This window comes from Egretta garzetta, unplaced genomic scaffold (genome assembly GCF_000687185.1).
Source record: "Egretta garzetta isolate BGI_Z169 unplaced genomic scaffold, ASM68718v1 scaffold425, whole genome shotgun sequence".
NCBI lineage: Eukaryota > Metazoa > Chordata > Aves > Pelecaniformes > Ardeidae > Egretta > Egretta garzetta.
In genome coordinates, this window is record NW_009259796.1 from 1139660 (window position 1) to 1151796 (window position 12137).

The 12137-nt window shown below is 38.3% G+C and overlaps 1 protein-coding gene across 1 annotated transcript in view; it reads right to left on the reverse strand.

Moving 5' to 3' along the window:
- The window catches only part of TRIP12 (thyroid hormone receptor interactor 12), a 69100-nt gene extending 57272 nt beyond the window's left edge, over nucleotides 1–11828 (reverse strand). Inside the window, exon 1 of the mRNA XM_035895295.1 lies at nucleotides 11554–11828. The gene's annotated coding sequence lies outside the window, so the exon portion shown is untranslated. The remainder of the gene's footprint in view (nucleotides 1–11553) is intronic.
- Between the last annotated feature and the right edge of the window lie 309 nt (nucleotides 11829–12137).

Genomic DNA, 12137 nt, shown 5'->3' on the forward strand with positions numbered 1-12137 from the left:
TGTTTGGTGCTTTGTTTTTTGGGGGTTTAAGTTCTTTGCAAGAGTCTTGGTAGTACAAGAATTTTTCAGGCTCTTGGCACCCCAATTTCCTGAATATTTAACCATATGCCTAGCACCTCTGCCTATAACACTCTATTATAAAGCCTGTTACCTGCTTGTTGAGTTAAGCACACTGGTCAGCACACCTTCTCTTTTGTACCTCAGCCCAATAAACAGCCTTACTTAACGCTGCTGCAGCAAGCCAGCTTCTCAAAACTGCAACAACTTACTGCCCTGAAGTCAGTATTAGGCAAAGGGGGGAGAAGGAGGAAGAGACGGGAGGATGTTTATGCGCCTTGTAAATTCAGAACATTATCTTCCAGTAAGTTGCACATCTTGCCAGCCAGAACCCAGAGTTCAGCCTACTCATCAAAAAAATGTTGTCTAAGACTTCTGATTTGTATTCTTTCACTTCAATGAAGTTTACTCAATCAGCTCTATCTGTGACAAATCTAGTCAGTTAAGGTAGAAGCAACATTTTAAATATACAAACATACAACGCATTTAAGAGCTGAGACTTTAATTGCAACTAAACTGAAAAACTTACTTCATATGGTTCAGCTGAATTGTTTTGTACCTACATTATTTTAAACTGATCTCATAGCTGCACCTCATTTTTGCTCCCAGCTCACAAGGTTCTCCTCATTTACCTGCAAACATACATTTATTGTCTTGCCTTGCAAGCAAGCACTTGCAAGCATTCATTCAATTACTTCTACTATTTCACCACCTGACTCAGAAATTCATTATTAGGACAACTTTTTAGTCCAGTTAGTTGTTTGAAACCGATTCTTATGCAGCTGATTTTTTTTTTTTTTCCCCCACACAATACTCTTCCTTACTATACTCTCTCAATTCAATAGTAATCCACTGTCCAGTTTGGTTGTTGGTTTTTTTTTTTTCCCACACTGCAGTCCTCGCCTCCCAACATAAATTTCATGTCAAAGCTCCATGCAGACAGAAGTCTGTATTTTCAGTTTAGCAGCCTCTTGTCCCTTCTGCTTGTGAAATAGTTCATGGAATAATTTAGGGCATGGGTACAACAACATATTGAAGATTCCCTAGAAAAATTTTCTGTGACATCTCCCAAATTCCTATCATCCCTCCCTTCTTCCTGACAGCAAATTTCTATACACAAACAAGGGAAAAAGATATTGTGCTATGAGCTACAAGGTGCTGTGAGGTACAGTAAGGTGGATTTTGGCTGCATTTGTGCAAATCCTGGGTTATTCAGCTACATGAAAGCATTGAGCCTTAAGGAATAACAAGCTTTTCTTCTTCCAACATAGGAAGGAGCAAGTTATCACTTATTTTCTTAGCTGCTGCCGCTTCTACCTCTGCCCTATTAAGAGCTATAAGCTGTCTACATGATTTAAAGATGCTAGAGTACACTAAGGCTTACCTGCTGCACTGCATCTAACGATGTAAAATTCACATGGTGACTTTTGTCAGATGGACCTTAGTGAGTCCTTTTGGGCTGTGGGAGGTCAAACTGAAACAGCAAACAGGGAACTACTCAAAACTAGAGAGAGGGACAGATACCACTGGCAGATGGCTTTATAACCAGTCAACAGTACAATTGACTCTTCAAGATTTTAAACATCTCAAGAACCAAGAGAAACCTATGGATGGAGGGGAGGGCCACAAATTAGGTAAAAAAAATTGCACCTGCAAAAGTTAGAAAGCATAACACTCCTGTTCATCTGAACAGCTTAAAGGAAGAAAAAAAACATTGTTCATATTCTATTCTGTGTAAGGTTGTACAGAATACAGAGGTCAGCTCAGGTCTGTATGACTAGTGTCCACAGCTCATGGTACGCAGGAATCCATAGCCTCATTTCACTACTGAAGAAAGAATCACCATTTTAGGGCACTAAGAAGTTAAACCAGCACTAAAGCTTAATTAAATTCTTGTGAGCTGGTTAAGGGGTCTAGCTAATGTTAAGACTGTAAAAGCCTTTATCTCCTACACTCCTTTCCTCTGGAAGACTAGAAGCTGCAGTCTGCGAAAAAGAGTAAAGGAGTTGCATGGAACAACCATAATGCTGTTTTGAGGGCATCCCTCTTCAGTTCTGCTACCTCACTGGTTGGTTTCTCTTATATTCATCCAGGACAGAAATATTACAAGTTATGTCAATCTTCTTTGGACTGCATTTTGGTTCACAAAAGTACAAATGTCATTCACAACTTCTCTTCTGGATGAAGATCTAAGAAAAATGGAAAGTAATTCATTTTATTCTCTTGCTTCCCTACAGTTTAGCATTAATATCTATAAATATTGTAATTAATATGTTTGGAAATTAAAAGTGTTGTCAACGGCAACTATTACTCTCATTTTTGAGAGCATCAGCAATAAAGTTTATAATAAAAATGATCTCTTGGAACATTTATTTACAAGGGTAGATCACAACTTAATTGAGAGAATCTGCCCTTGTAAAAAAAACCTCAAAGAATTAAATTGTTGTTCTCCAAATAAACCAAGTTTGTTACCTTTCCATGTCACTGTTAACACATCTAAACTAGTTCAGCAGAAGTTTTCCATCAGTGTAGAGTTTGACTTGAACTCATTAACAAAGGAAGGGAATGCTCTCTCAGTGGCAGAATGCCAGGCTCAACACTTCAAGAAAATATTTTCATGTTTACAACACCTGTAGTTTCTTGGTCTTCAGTGCTCTGTTTTGTTTTGGTTTTTTTAACCAGCTAAACATTAAGTTCTGTTACGTAATTCAGCCAATTCTGCAGCAGTTACATTTTTTTCTGCTCACAAATTTAAAGATTATCAAACACATAAGAATCCAGAAACTTACGAATCAAGCTATATTCAGTAAAAGATTAGTCTGATTTGGATAGCTGCAAGTTAGCCAGCAACAGCCTAGCTTCAGAAGAAACCCAGAGATACTTGTCATCTCAGTAACACAAAAGATTTGTTATACCACAGGGAGAACAGGCACATAAAAGCATAGCAAACATTAGCTGCAGAAAACTGAACCAGTTTTTGCCTCTTTGTTGGCAGATCTTTTTCCCTTTTAGCACACCAATGGGAAAGAAGGGAAAAAGCAAGGAATGGGTGTGTTGAAAGGGTTTTTTTTTCTGTACACTTGTGTCACAGAGCAAAATTTCTCTGCCAAATCAGATCCTATAGCAAGAGCTTGACTTCACATCCACAGGACCCTTAAACTTACTAACAAGCTGCTAGACAAGAGTTTACACTGTGAGAGTCTCAGTATGCAGTTCTGCTACCTGGTGTTACAAGTGTGGTTCCAGCTTGTTAGCAACAATGGAAAGAATACCTTTTTTCCTATTTGAATTAAACAAAAGCAACTGGTATCTCCAAGGGAAAAAAAGAACATGTTGTCCACCAGTCAAATTCTGACCAGAACTCTGCTATTTGTACCCGAGTGAATTGATGCGAATTCTTGTTTCTAGTACACTCCCAAGAAACACCATCACAAGCAACAGAAGTAAAATCTCATCTGTCCTTCATTTTCAGCTTCTCCAGAAACCCTTGTTTAGTGGGAGCCAAAATTCACTATCTGTGTGGTGGCTTAAGCTTCCACTAACGTTATAAAAAAACATGCTGCCTGGCAAGCTTGAGGGAGAACATTCTCTTCAGAAAAAGGGAATGAATTTGAATGAGGAGCTTTTACCTTCTGTAAGACAACATGAATGAAAGCACAGAATCCTTCATGAAGTACAGACTTAGTGACACTGCCAGAAATGAAGACAAGCTAGCAGGTAGGTGGTCAAGTTAAGACCAAGTAAACAGATGTGGCAAAGTTGGGGCAGAAGGCGTTTATCACCAGTGAAGAAAAAAGTCAGTTGAGCAATTAGTGCAAATTTCAATTTAGAAGTTCGATTTCATTGATTTGTCATACAAGTGAACCAAGAAGTACCTGAGATCATAGCCTACTCCAAGTCTGCCCTGCACAATGCTTAATGCCCAGCTGCCTTTGAGCTGCACAGCTCCATTTACTTCAACATTGTAAGTCTGAATGCAGAACTTACTGCTACAGCACCAAGCCTCTTCCCTATTCTAACCCCATAGACCAGATGGTGCCTTATTTGCAGTTTGCCATTCATGTGCACCTGGCACACACAGCCCTTAAGTAAAATCAAGTGCAATAGCACTACAAAACAAATACTGATATGGTACCTATCCATGTCCTACCTGCAGAGCCTGTTAGACAATACATGCCCCAAGTTGCAGTACAGCAGGTTGCCTGAGCCAAGTTCCTAATCAACTTTTGCCAAGCTGTCTTAAATTACAGAGAGACCTAGTGAGCTCAGTGGCTAGTCAAACATGGTTTGGCCACCCAAAGTCTAAATTAACATAAAATGTTCTCTGCAGTCTTCTAGACAACTTAGGGGGGAGGTGAAAACAAAAAAGAAAATTTTAATTAGCCATTAGAATGAAGAAATTCAGAGACTAGTTCTTACAGAAGTTACTGCTGGAAGAAGAAACACAAAAAACAGTGGACACGTACAAGCAGATTAGACAAGTGCCACAGATAAACCCAAGATTACCCAAGAGCATTAAGTAGATCTACCTTAGAAACAAGGTAAAGAGGGAAGAGACTGGGTCTTCATTTTGATAATATTCAGCTTCAGCTTGAAACAAGTTTATATACAGAAATGCCAGAAGTTGAGAAGCCTGTTTACTCATACCAGCATTGCTTAAACACTTTAAAACTAAAAAAAAGAAAAAAAATCATCTAGGTTTCCAGGGGACAGGGGAGTACTCACCTGGTTTCCACTTAAATAGAATGGGTCTCAAGTTTTTGCATCTTCAAAATATCATTTTAAGAAGTTTTGGACAAATCAGGTGGATCTCAGTTTTCCTTTTGTTTTTCTAATCACTGATATTTAGTACTGAGCTCATGTCTATTGAGGCTTCCTTTCTAGACTGTCTCAAGCAGGTTATGCTATCCTCGTGAACGAAGACTTCTACCCAAATGCTACACAAATAAGGTCAAAGGCCTAATGCATGGCAAGATTCGTACGCCACATGATACAATCTGGGAAATGGCTTAATTGTAGTTCTTGAGGAAGAAATCCAATTAAAACAAGTTAAGTTTCCGGCTACCTCAGCCCTGGATCTGCATATGGATCTTTAGCTATCACAAGGATACTGCAACAGCAAACAAAGGGATTAAAACACATTTAAGCTTTCTGAACTAGACAGTGCTCAAACCAATGGCAGCTTGGAATTATGTGCCACAGATGCGTATTCTCGACCAAAGAAAAAACAATTTATACATTGACATTATACCTTGTAGTGATGTAATTAAGGGTGAGCTCCAATACACATACCATATTACTGACATAGGCACAATTAAAGACATTTACCTTGTATGAAATCATGGACCAACCTACCTACCAAATATCTGTATAGAGAAACAGAAGGGAAGTTCTGTGAAAAGCTGAACAAAAGAAGTCACACCCAAAGAAACACCTATTAAACACTAAGGGTTAAACTGTCTTTAAGCTGATCCTATCATTGATAGGATCAGGACTTTATAGTGCTCAGAGCTATTCCTTCATGGTAACTACACAAAAGAAAACTCAGTATTAGCTTCTACAACTGCATTTTAGGAAGGTTCCAACCTTTACAGTCACAGAAAAAGTTGTCAAAAGCCAGAGTACCAAGATTTATGAAAGAATTAAACAACTTTATGGCACACTTCATTGATGAGACTGTCTACTCCACTCCACACATAGACACCTTTTCAGTATTTGACAAATAAAACAAGTTTGTGGGAAGGAGGCATTGGATCTGGTGATCGCAGAGTATGGCAATAGCAGATGAGTGTCCCAAGAACTCGAACGGAGAGAGTTAAGACGCTGAACTTGAACAAATCTAAATACTAGAGCTCTTCAAATGCTTTTTAGCAGGATGCCAGACTTAGTCTAAATTTTAAGCCGCACAAGAACTAACCATCACAAACTTTAACACAGGCAAAAAAAAAAGTCTACCACAAATTCCTCTCTTCCTTCCCATACATGCAAGTACCACCAGCCCTTTTTTTCTGCTTTACCTCACCAATGACTTACCTTCTCTCTCCTAGGCTACTCAACACACTTTCCTCGCACAAGCAACAAATGTAACTATGCCCCTACTTTATAGTTTAGTAGATTAACGAGTTGATAAGGTATTTCTCCTCAGGGTCATCGCGTGGCCAGTTTTGCCAAAGCCTGAATTCCTTGCTGATAGTCATTTCAGAGTCGGAAGAAAGGCTGCTTGCTTCCTGGCAAGGAGATGTTCCAATAGATGCTGCCTAAATATGTTCAATGCTTTTTGTTACCTCTCAGCTGAATTACTGCTCTCTGATGTACTGAAAGGATTCACAGACTACCAGTAATACAGAACACATATCAGAAGAAGAATAAAAGGTTCTCCATAGCTCCAAGATACTTAGAATAAGCAGAGCTGTAAGCTTCCTATAGCTTGATCTTAAGACCAAAATTATTACTTAAGAACTAGATACTACAATAGTTGATAAACCTTTACTCTTGCAATTTGCTTTGTGACCCAATCAGAAAACTCATGAGTTGCCTCCTATATGGGTGACCTTTCATCCTACACTGATGGTTCACTATGCCTTATGAGCAAACCTACAACCTATCACCACCAAACACCACATATTGATTCTGGTCTTGCCTAGGATTGGAAAAGAATACGGTGAGGAAGAGAGGAAAGAAAGCCAGGGTTTGTTTCAAGCACTTTGTGCGTACATCAGAGATTTAACACTTTGGAGCAAAGCTATGCATCCATCTTGCTACACTCCTGAAATACATTTTTGCAAACATGAAAAAATCCCATACCTTTAAGATGCCACTGAATTGGAAGCAAACTTCACTTAACAATTCCTATGCAAGATGTCCTGTCTTTTTCCACAAGACACTCATATAGCTTTAGAGCTATTCAACATTACTATTTATTTTAAGCCCTTTAATAAAATTCACTAGTATGGGAGACAAGACAAACAAAAGGATATTTAACTGCAGAGGGCAGCTTCATCATGAGGCAAGACAGAACAACTCTCTTTACAACACTTGAGTAAAAAACCACAGAGAAAATGGAGTGGCTTCAGAGAAATATTAAAGAAAGAATATTAATTACACAGGCTTATGAAGGAAGAAGGGAAATACCTGTAGGCCCAGAAGTGAGCACAGTTTCTTCCTTCCCTCTCCTCTGCACAGCACCTTATCATATGAAATGCAAAATTTGGGTATTTCATAAAGGCTGCAGCCTCTCTTAATCCTACATCTGTTTTGCTAATCAAAGATACTCAGCTAGGAGCATGTACCTCCCCATCTCACATATGATTAATGAGCAATGAAGTGTTCTAGTAATCACAGTATCTTTACTACCTCTACTTCACCACTTCAAGTCTTTGAAATAAATCTTTTCTCCCATCAATTATTTCCTAGCACCCCCAACCCTCACTAACTACCAAAGATGACGGATTAATTGTACCAACTTTGGGTCTGTCTTCTATGCTTTTCAAACTTCATTTGTGTATTTTCTTTGTATTTAAAGGCTCCCCTGGCAGAACAGTTTTGGGACACAGATACCACGTAGTGCAATTTGAAAACAGCCTGATCTGTCCAGCACAAGCTTCTTTCACAGAAATGAAAGTTAAATAGTTTGAAAACACTGCTCAAACTTGCAGTATCTGTTAAGAAATAGTTCCAACTATTTCCTATTAAATACCTATTTTTAACCAATTATAAAGCGGAGGGTATAAAGCTTCTAACATTGAATTTTCAAATGAGCAGTCTGGTGGTATACTTTCAAATATCAAGGACAGCATATGCCATTAGCATATACCACTATGACAATTTTTACTACATTAGACAGCTGCATGATAAAAGTCTGAAAGTTTCAAGGGTGCTTTTTTATTTTCAAGAAAAACATTTCAGATGTGGTATAGCAGTGTGTGTTTTATAATGGCTACTTTTCTAATTAAAATGATAAAATAAGCATTCTATACATATTAAAGTATGATAGACATTCTGAGCAAAACAACTCCATTAACTCTAAGCTTAATAGTGATTACACTTCCTTACACTCTTCATACTTACTACTAAAGTTACATTACAGGCTAAAAAAAAAAAAAAACCCACACCCAAACAAACCAGTCTTTAAGGCATTAGGCCTATCAGTCTGCACTATGCCGTTTTTTTAGCTGAACTCTACTATATCTTCCAAAGAGTACCACAATACTGATGGAAGTTAAAAACCGAACTAGATTTCTTGGGAGTCATCCTAGTGAGTGTGGTCACCTAAATAAATTAGAAAGTTCGTTCCTCCAATCCAAAAACTGAAAGCTTTGTGTAGTTGGTAGAAGGTAGCTTCCAACTACTACACACATTCATCCGAAGTTTGTATCTTTGAGTATGTTATTATTTCAAGCCCCTTCTCTCACACTAATACCTCAGAAGGTGCAGGGGTAGAGTACAATTATTAGTTTCACTGTAGTACCTGTGCAGGGCATTTTCATGTCAGAATTCAGCACATCAAATTTCAGGAGATGGTCCAAAGTATAGAGGACTGTATCTGTACAAGTTTATACAGACAATTTAAAACCTTACACTTTGAACTACCACCAATCATCACCAGTAAAAGCTTTCAAATTCTGCTGAAGCAACCTGAAGTTAGATCAGTTTCTCTTCCACTCTCCCACCAGTCTATGCAAGTATAAAGAACAAAGCAGCTTAGATGATAGCCAGATACAAATGTGTATTTTAAAAAATTCTTCCCACCTCAAAGCCAGGCCACCAACCCTCCCAACAACACAGCAAACACTCATCAAGAATAGGTGCAACTCTAGTTTGTTGCCATAACCTGCAGTACTATTAAGTAGTAACAAACTACCTTGATTTTGGATGCACCTTGACTCAACCAAACTTAGACATTTAAATCACTACATCCTATTACAGGTTGAGCTTCTAGCTAGAGCTGGCACAGGGCTGGACCTGCACTAGTCACTTTCTGCTTTTGATACTGTCAACAGAAACACCAAACACTTCCAAGGTAGGCTTTTTTAACAAGTTGGATAATACACATAAAGCAAAGATAGGGGTTTACAAGCACCAGCTCAGCTACATCTCACACAAGCTATCTGAGAATCAGAAGAAATACAGTAGTTTGCATCTTCTCTACTTACACTCTGATCTCAGAGCAGAATTCATGAGTTAATGGGCACAAAACTCTGGGTCCTTGAATTCCTTACCTTCAGCTGTTCAAAGCTTAAGCATGCTGTTTAACATCTTTAGAACACCTTCCCTTTAGGGAACTAAGCATAGAGATCCCTGTGGGAGCAACTACCTTTCATGGTATAGCTGTAACATTTATGACAATACAGCTAAAGTCAGTGGTATAAAAACTGAACTTACACGTACTTTTGCACTGTTTTTTTCTCCTACTGTTAGCAACTAGATATTTTAGGCTAAAAGTCAGGCATTTGAAGTAGTCCAATCAAAAGTGATCCAAAAAAACATAGTAAGGACAAATTGTCTCTGCTTTAAAAAACACAAACAAAAACCAAACTACTATTTAAGAAGATCCTATCAGTGTGGACAGTATTTCCAGGAATAGACCCTCTCCTTTCCTGAGAAACTAAGATTTAAGACTGGTTCTTTCAAATACTTTTCACAGGACAGCCTACCTTCCTTCACTATGTCAGTAGTGCCACAAAAATTGTATTTATTTACTCTATGAACATATGTAGACAGACATTCTGACTGAACCAGAGTTTAGCAAATGAGTACAAGTACTCCGGATGAGGACTATTAAACTACAACTTTCCACCCGTTAGTCTCAAAGCTGTGTTACAGCAAACACACTGCAGCAAGAGTATTTTTCTCTGAAGTACTTCCATCTTTTAGACATAGCTGCATGAATGTGCAGTGGGAAGCCCAATGTTCAGAAATAGTTGGAAATGAGAGTTTGTGTAAGCTATGGGTGCTTAAACATTTGTAAGACTTGAAGGCAGGCAATACTCACACTTGCGATGGAATTAAATCCTGAAACCCTAATTCAGTAACAACAGGGCATCAGCAGATTGCAGAAGCGAAAGATTTTTTTTTTTGACAACAGCACTCAGGACGCTTGCTACTATTTTCAGGCTTATAGAAGAGAGGCCATTCATTACCTTACTTCTGTTTTGTTAAATCCAAGACTATTTAAACAACCAGTTGCTGCTAAGTAGCATCCAAATAGAATACATCACCATATGAGTTTAGTAGAAAGTATTTGTAGTGATGAATAGACTATTACCCATAGAAGGAAACTATGAAATAAGATGAAAGCTTTATCAGTTACAGCCTTGCTTACTTCAACATAACTACCTAGGTGATATGGTTAGATAACTCAAAACTTCAATTTTTTCCAAAACTATCAAAACTTACAAGTTCCCTTTCCTCTCTCCTTCCCTTCCACAAAATCGTAAGTATGCGTGAAAAATATGGAAGAGTAAATTATACTAACGAGACACTTGCAATACTACGAAGTACAGTAACACCAAGCAGCATGGAGATCCTATACCTCAGTGCTAAAAAACAAGAGATTTTGCTATAAGCCAAGCCCTTGTCAGTTGACATAAGCATTAGTGACTACCTGTTCCAGTTACAGTGTTGATATGGGGGAGAGGCGGGGGGTGGTACAGATCAGGGTGGGTATAGAGGAGACGAGGAACCAATGCTTAGGTGTATATACACACCATTACAGAGTAACTTAGAATTTTCCGGTGCTTTTGTACAAAAAGTATTTATCTGGAATACTCCATCCCATCACAGTTGGCCTTGGTCAAGAGAGATGAATTCCAGTTGAAAGAATAGAAAAGTGGTCTTACAAGAAGTGACTAATAAAGCCTGTATTATTTAGCCTGGCAACAAAAAGGTTATAAACGCTTTCTGTAAGTGCCAAGAGTAAAACACCAGGAGAAGAAGATTACTTAAAATGAGAGGATAGCATTGATACAGTTAGCAGGCAAAATAGTTAGGAGAAACTTTCAGGCTGGAAACTAGATAATCTTAAATTTTAGAAATGGACACGCCGAAAGAATCTCCCAGGAGGACTGAAGAATTAAAAAAGTAAGCATGAAAACAAAACAGATACATGCACTTAGCCACTTTTTAGATGGTTGCAAGTTAAGAGATTTAAGTGATATATCAACAATATTAGCAGATTACACTTCTGACATTATGAGGTCTCTCACTAAGCTTATTCCTAGATAGTAGTACTTCACTGCCCTTACGAGATAACTGACAAATACCAAGTTGTTATTCTACTAGGCCAACAGAGAGATGAGATGCTCATCTTGCTCAGGACTGAAGCATTCAGGTACAAAAAGTACTTTAAAGGCTGAGTTCCTAGAAAAGACTAGTACCCCCGCTTTGATCTTTTTGCTAAGGAAGTAATTGGAACACCATTCTTGTTACCATAACACCCATTCTTTCTCAGAAGGTAAAAGTCAGAGAAGACACTGCAAGGAAGCAAACCTGTATTACCTGCAATTGGTGAAGCTTTTCTTGTCCTGTCCCATGGTATCTACCACTGACACGCTGTTGTAACAAAGGAAAGAAAACTTCTCCCCACACCTTCTGCTGGGAAGGAGTAGGGAAGCAGAAGATAGCTCTCCATAGAGCAAGTTGTTGCAGTAAGCAACGAGTTCTAGGATTTAAAAATAAAAAACCACAAACCATACACCACACTTTTGGGTAGGGTTATTCTATGCAGAGGTTGTTTATCCAGCTTGATCATTCTATTGCTGTGTCACTCTGTGCCCATATGTTCACATTTGATATCTCCCAAAAGTGTGTGCACAGAGGTGGGGGGCGGGGAATATGCTAGAGCTGATATATTCAGAAAACCAAACCAGCTACTTGATTTTTTTGAAAGAGCTCCATGTAGAACTAGCAGACAAAGACACAGGAACACTATGAAAGTGTAACAGATTTTGTAATTGAGTGATTAACAACATTCAAGACAACCAATATTTCAGAATGGGTTACAGAACAGAGAAAGTCAAAATACTAATTTAACTGTTAGATCAATTATGATTATCACCTGCTATCTAGTTCTTATGTGCCAT